Source organism: Sander lucioperca, chromosome 21, assembly GCF_008315115.2.
Source record: "Sander lucioperca isolate FBNREF2018 chromosome 21, SLUC_FBN_1.2, whole genome shotgun sequence".
Classification (NCBI taxonomy): Eukaryota; Metazoa; Chordata; class Actinopteri; order Perciformes; family Percidae; genus Sander; species Sander lucioperca.
In genome coordinates, this window is record NC_050193.1 from 20,553,055 (window position 1) to 20,560,554 (window position 7,500).

Genomic DNA, 7,500 nt, shown 5'->3' on the forward strand with positions numbered 1-7,500 from the left:
AGAAACTTTTAAAATAGAAAAAATACAGCAAATAATGGTTTGTGCACATTTCAAGATGGTAATTTTCTCATTTCTGAATATATTGACACAGGGTTGGAATTCCGTGGGAGCCAGTGGGAGCTGAGCTCCCATAGAGAGAGGATGAGCTCCCATGAAAGCAGTAAAATCATACACCTGTGGGGGTCTCTAAAAATCATCAGCACCATTATTTAAATCACAAATAAAGCACTTTTCCCAAACACATGGAGTTCTGAAGCAGACCTGTGTGTCGCTTAGTGTCCTCTCTCTCTGTAACAGTAGAGACGAGCAGCCTTCTTAGTGTCCACTCTCTGTAACAGTAGAGACGAGCAGCCTTCTTAGTGTCCACTCTCTGTAACAGTAGAGACGAGCAGCCTTCTTAGTGTCCTCTCTCGCTGTAACAGTAGAGACGAGCAGCCTTCTTAGTGTCCTCTCTCGCTGTAACAGTAGAGACGAGCAGCCTTCTTAGTGTCCACTCTCTGTAACAGTAGAGACGAGCAGCCTTCTTAGTGTCCTCTCTCTCTGTAACAGTAGAGACGAGCAGCCTTCTTAGTGTCCTCTCGCTGTAACAGTAGAGACGAGCAGCCTTCTTAGTGTCCTCTCTCTCTGTAACAGTAGAGACGAGCAGCCTTCTTAGTGTCCACTCTCTGTAACAGTAGAGACGAGCAGCCTTCTTAGTGTCCTCTCTCTGTAACAATAGAGACGAGCAGCCTTCTTAGTGTCCTCTCTCTCTGTAACAGTAGAGACGAGCAGCCTTCTTAGTGTCCTCTCGCTGTAACAGTAGAGACGAGCAGCCTTCTTAGTGTCCTCTCTCTCTGTAACAGTAGAGACGAGCAGCCTTCTTAGTGTCCTCTCGCTGTAACAGTAGAGACGAGCAGCCTTCTTAGTGTCCTCTCTCTCTGTAACAGTAGAGATGAGCAGCCTTCTTAGTGTCCTCTCTCTGTAACAATAGAGACGAGCAGCCTTCTTAGTGTCCTCTCTCTCTGTAACAGTAGAGACGAGCAGCCTTCTTAGTGTCCTCTCTCTCTCTGTAACAGTAGAGACGAGCAGCCTTCTTAGTGTCCTCTCTCGCTGTAACAGTAGAGACGAGCAGCCTTCTCAGTGTCCTCTCTCTCTGTAACAGTAGAGACGAGCAGCCTTCTTAGTGTCCTCTCTCTGTAACAATAGAGACGAGCAGCCTTCTTAGTGTCCTCTCTCTCTGTAACAGTAGAGACGAGCAGCCTTCTTAGTGTCCTCTCTCTCTGTAACAGTAGAGACGAGCAGCCTTCTTAGTGTCCTCTCTCTCTCTGTAACAGTAGAGACGAGCAGCCTTCTTAGTGTCCTCTCTCGCTGTAACAGTAGAGACGAGCAGCCTTCTCAGTGTCCTCTCTCTCTGTAACAGTAGAGACGAGCAGCCTTCTTAGTGTCCTCTCTCGCTGTAACAGTAGAGACGAGCAGCCTACTTAGTGTCCTCTCTCTCTGTAACAGTAGAGACGAGCAGCCTTCTCAGTGTCCTCTCTCGCTGTAACAGTAGAGACGAGCAGCCTTCTTAGTGTCCTCTCTCGCTGTAACAGTAGAGACGAGCAGCCTACTTAGTGTCCTCTCTCTCTGTAACAGTAGAGACGAGCAGTCTTCTTAGTGTCCTCTCTCGCTGTAACAGTAGAGACGAGCAGCCTTCTCAGTGTCCTCTCTCGCTGTAACAGTAGAGACGAGCAGCCTTCTTAGTGTCCTCTCTCTCTGTAACAATAGAGACGAGCAGCCTTCTTAGTGTCCTCTCTCTCTGTAACAGTAGAGAAGAGCAGCCTTCTCAGTGTCCTCTCTCTCTGTAACAGTAGAGACGAGCAGCCTTCTTAGTGTCCTCTCTCTCTGTAACAGTAGAGACGAGCAGCCTTCTTAGTGTCCTCTCTCGCTGTAACAGTAGAGACGAGCAGCCTTCTTAGTGTCCACTCTCTGTAACAGTAGAGAAGAGCAGCCTTCTTAGTGTCCTCTCTCTGTAACAGTAGAGATGAGCAGCCTTCTTAGTGTCCTCTCTCGCTGTAACAGTAGAGACGAGCAGCCTTCTCAGTGTCCTCTCTCTCTGTAACAGTAGAGACGAGCAGCCTTCTTAGTGTCCTCTCTCTGTAACAATAGAGACGAGCAGCCTTCTTAGTGTCCTCTCTCTCTGTAACAGTAGAGACGAGCAGCCTTCTTAGTGTCCTCTCTCTCTGTAACAGTAGAGACGAGCAGCCTTCTTAGTGTCCTCTCTCTCTCTGTAACAGTAGAGACGAGCAGCCTTCTTAGTGTCCTCTCTCGCTGTAACAGTAGAGACGAGCAGCCTTCTCAGTGTCCTCTCTCTCTGTAACAGTAGAGACGAGCAGCCTTCTTAGTGTCCTCTCTCGCTGTAACAGTAGAGACGAGCAGCCTACTTAGTGTCCTCTCTCTCTGTAACAGTAGAGACGAGCAGCCTTCTCAGTGTCCTCTCTCGCTGTAACAGTAGAGACGAGCAGCCTTCTTAGTGTCCTCTCTCGCTGTAACAGTAGAGACGAGCAGCCTACTTAGTGTCCTCTCTCTCTGTAACAGTAGAGACGAGCAGTCTTCTTAGTGTCCTCTCTCGCTGTAACAGTAGAGACGAGCAGCCTTCTCAGTGTCCTCTCTCGCTGTAACAGTAGAGACGAGCAGCCTTCTTAGTGTCCTCTCTCTCTGTAACAATAGAGACGAGCAGCCTTCTTAGTGTCCTCTCTCTCTGTAACAGTAGAGAAGAGCAGCCTTCTCAGTGTCCTCTCTCTCTGTAACAGTAGAGACGAGCAGCCTTCTTAGTGTCCTCTCTCTCTGTAACAGTAGAGACGAGCAGCCTTCTTAGTGTCCTCTCTCGCTGTAACAGTAGAGACGAGCAGCCTTCTTAGTGTCCACTCTCTGTAACAGTAGAGAAGAGCAGCCTTCTTAGTGTCCTCTCTCTGTAACAGTAGAGATGAGCAGCCTTCTTAGTGTCCTCTCTCTGTAACAGTAGAGACGAGCAGCCTTCTTAGTGTCCTCTCTCTCTGTAACAGTAGAGACGAGCAGCCTTCTTAGTGTCCTCTCTCTCTGTAACAGTAGAGACGAGCAGCCTTCTTAGTGTCCTCTCTCTCTGTAACAGTAGAGACGAGCAGCCTTCTTAGTGTCCTCTCTCTCTGTAACAGTAGAGACGAGCAGCCTTCTTAGTGTCCTCTCTCTGTAACAGTAGAGAAGAGCAGCCTTCTTAGTGTCCTCTCTCTCTGTAACAGTAGAGACGAGCAGCCTTCTTAGTGTCCTCTCTCGCTGTAACAGTAGAGACGAGCAGCCTTCTTAGTGTCCTCTCTCTCTGTAACAGTAGAGACGAGCAGCCTTCTTAGTGTCCTCTCTCTCTGTAACAGTAGAGACGAGCAGCCTTCTTAGTGTCCTCTCTCGCTGTAACAGTAGAGACGAGCAGCCTTCTCAGTGTCCTCTCTCTCTGTAACAGTAGAGACGAGCAGCCTTCTTAGTGTCCTCTCTCGCTGTAACAGTAGAGACGAGCAGCCTACTTAGTGTCCTCTCTCTCTGTAACAGTAGAGACGAGCAGCCTTCTTAGTGTCCTCTCTCGCTGTAACAGTAGAGACGAGCAGCCTTCTCAGTGTCCTCTCTCTCTGTAACAGTAGAGGAGGAGTGGTAACTACGCTAACTAACCGTGAGGAGTGGTAACTACGCTAACTAACCGTGAGGAGTGGTAACTACGCTAACTAACCGTGAGGAGTGGTAACTACGCTAACTAACCGTGAGGAGTGGTAACTACACTAACTAACCGTGTGTTGTGAACCGCATGTAGTGATTAAAGAAAACAGACAACAGCTGTGTCTCAAAGACCGGGCAGCAGCAGCCGGGACGTTGAGAATCCACCGTGAGAGGTGATGATAGTTCAGTCACTTCCTCATGTATTCACGTTGAAACAAGAGAAGAAAGCCTCACTGATGTGAAGAACAGGACAGAGATACATATAGAAATGTTCTCTGCCTGCCGTATGCCAACGCTCCGGTAAGTCCATCACCCCGTCTCTGCCGGGCATGCCCCAGCTGCTCGCACATTTGTTGACAAACTCTGACGCACATGCGACGGTGAAATGGTGATTTATCCCTTTAAATGTGAATAAATGACAGTTACACTCACCGCCAGCAAATGCTCTTTCTGTTGTGATTGGTGGTATCTTTACAACTGGCCGTTACCTTGTTTCCTACAGACTGTGTTGATGCGACAGTACATTACAGCCACTCAAACAGGACAGAGTAACACGGCGGATATTTAAATTTTTTTTTGAAGACTTAATTAAGGCGGCAGGCGCGTGTTGTTAAGGCGGGCCGCCTAAACTGGAAAGTGCTGCGGGAAACCCTGCGTTTCTCACTTCTGAATATATTGACATCAAACCACCTGTAATATGTCTCAGACATCTTTTCATAACTTTCACAACTGTTAGTGAACTTTAGCAAATCTCTTAGCATCCTCATCAGTGACCTATAGTCCATAAAATGCATATATAAATTATCAATTTAACAAAAATGATTTGAAACAATATGTAAAAAAATATTTACAAAATAAATGCACAGCATACCAAAGAGGCTAACCTGGTGTGCTTTTGGGACAAGACAACCTTGCCAGAGGGCCTCCTTCTGTACTGAGGCCACGCCCCATCAGAATATTCAATTCTGTGTTCAGCAATAAACTAGACTAAAACATTGGGGAAACTTTACATTAAAATAAATGCAAAAACTGAAAAAGCTATCAAAGCAATAACTCCCAAATACCTTACTGACCATGATATCTTAAAAGATTTTAAAAGTTTTAATTTTTACTCAAAATAACAGCTGTGAAAGTTGTCAGAGGACGTCTAAGACATATTAGAGGTGTTCTTTATGTCAATCTATTCAGAAATGAGAAAGGTGTTGAAATGATAACCTTTTAAGAATGCATATTTACTGTAAACCCAGACATAGTTGTAATTCAACTTTTTAGTGGTCACTCTATTCTGTTGATGTTTTGTTAAAAATGATATTCGTTACTAAATCACAGTCGTTGTTTGTAATATTCAGCTTAAGTATGCAGTGCACAGATGATGTTAGGCAGAGATAACTAAGAATAAGAAAAAAGTTTCTGTATGGGAGGGGCCAATTCAGGGGTCATTTGAACTGATCTGCGCTGTCGTGGTGCAAGGGCTCATGGGCCAAAAAACAGTTCCAGTGTTTTAATAATGTTCAGTTATTGTTTTGGGTGTGCATTTATGTTATCTAGGTTTTAGTTTTGTGTGGTTGATTTATTGTTTTGGTTTATCTACATTTATTGTTGCACCTTGACCTTAACCCGGGTGGGGACTGATGGCCTCGGGGGGTGAGAATACGTTCAATGACTGATAAGTGACTCAGAAATCAGAATCTTTTGCAAGCAATTGTATTTATAACAGCATTGTTAAAGTCAAACTGTTACAAAGGAGGAGAAGCACTACATATAAACACATTTATTCTTTATGTTTCCTAATAGTTGATGTGCATTGCTTAACATGCTTGTTTCACGCAACATGTGACAACATGACAACAAAATAATTCTTTTATTATTGATTTTTAATAATGAATACTAATGTAAAATTGATTTTACAAGACAAATAAGTTCTTTACATTGAAGTTGATTATCGTTATCTATCAGCTGGTTTTCTCTGTTTGATCTATTCAACTTTACTTCAGACACACAGGTCCATATCCAATCAGCAGGCTATGCATTTTGACCAATTTGGAGTCTGGATATGGTAATACAGAGAATTACAATCATCAAGGTGAGAGAACAACTATTTCCAGGTCCAGCCAGATAAAAACAGCTTTAGTTTGGCTAGGATTCTATGCTGGTACAAGCTGCCCATCACTACACAGTAGAGGGTGACACAATTTTTCGGGACCCCCGGGAGTACGGGAGTCAATCTCACTGTTGGCAACATGTTCGGGATGGAATAGAGCGTAGAAATCAACAGGAGCGGGACGCAGCCGGAGATTAAATTAAAAAATGACGCTGCAATGCGGTGAGTGTGCCCAAAGATTGCGAGGCATTCCTAAGCTACTTGATATGCGGAAAGCAGCGATTCTTCGATAAATGTGTGTTTTGAGTGTGAGAAGATCTCCTTTAGGAATTACGTAATGAAATGACCTAAGCCTGCAGGTAATGCATGTTACCTAGACCTGCAGGTAATACAGGTTACCTAGACCTGTAGGTAATACATGTTACCTAGACCTGTAGGTAATACATGTTACCTAGACCTGCAGGTAATACATGTTACCTAGACTTGTAGGTAATACATGTTACCTAGACCTGCAGGTAATACATGTTACCTAGACCTGTAGGTAATGCATGTTACCTAGACCTGCAGGTAATACATGTTACCTAGGCCTGCAGGTAATGTGTGTATAGTGTAGCCTAAATTTCCGAGGCAACCTCAGTGATCTGACCACAATTAACCAAACATGCTACGGGGGGGCAACAGAGTCTGATAACTTTAGACAACATAGTGAAACAAACAGGAGCGGGACGGGATTCGGGAGTCTTTCTCTCAGGATTTTGCAGGACAGGATTTTTTTTTTGGCAGGGGGGGGCAGTCACATGATCGGGATATGACGCGAGTATTTTCATGGGCTCGGGATGGGATGGGATGGGAGTGACAATTGATTCCCGTGTCACCCTTTACTACACAGCTGTGACGTGTCCAGACAAGCCAAGAGTTGTGACTACATCACGGAGCTCTGCAGTAAGGGGCCAAACATCATTACTTCAGTTGTTTAGTTTGAGTTAGACAGTTTAGGAATTACACTGTGGTGTTGTGGCTGCTGTAATATGTTGTCTTCATTCTTTATGAGAAGAGTATGTTGTGTGGACATTGGCCCAGAAGCTGTGGATCAAAGGTCTTCGATTTGGTGTCTGTAGGTCTGTGTGGGAGAGGACATTTAGGGGCCACTCAGGGGACACTAAGGGGACACTTAGGGGACACTAAGGGGACAATTTGTTTAAAATCTGCGGCAAACATCAGTGTGTGCAAATCCTGTTTCCCTGCTGATCTCTCAGTCAGCATTATTCTAGAAGATCAGTATAGATAAACACAGATATAGATCTGATCCTGTTCCAAGGGAGTCGGGTGGACTTACTGTTTATCGGCCGGCCCGGTTTTTCATCTTTGCATATAGATATATATATATATATCTAAATCAGATAGATTCTATGCCAATAATACAACATAAACATAAACATCCATGTTTCATAGGAATCTGACATGACCCTAAAGATCAGTTTCTCTGTCTCTCTGCCTGTAGATCCTGGAACTCCTGAACCTGCAGACTGAACTGGACCAGAACCACCAGGACTAACAGAGGCCCACAGAGACATTCAGAGACATCAGAGACCCACAGAGACATCAGAGACTCTCAGAGACATCAGCGACTAACCGAGACTCTCAGAAACTCACAGAGACTCTGAGACATCAAAGACTCCCATAAACTCACAGAGACCCAC

General features: G+C 44.9%; 1 protein-coding gene across 4 annotated transcripts in view; it reads left to right on the forward strand.

Moving 5' to 3' along the window:
* Positions 1 to 7,500, forward strand: part of LOC116035209 (globoside alpha-1,3-N-acetylgalactosaminyltransferase 1-like) — a 28,554-nt gene that overhangs the window by 717 nt on the left and 20,337 nt on the right. For 3 of the 4 annotated variants that reach the window (XM_035996553.1, XM_031278186.2, XM_035996555.1), the window contains exon 2: positions 7,302 to 7,500. This exon is cut by the window's right edge and continues 320 nt beyond it. The gene's annotated coding sequence lies outside the window, so the exon portion shown is untranslated. The remainder of the gene's footprint in view (positions 1 to 7,301) is intronic. The other variant, XM_035996554.1, reaches the window with a different exon arrangement.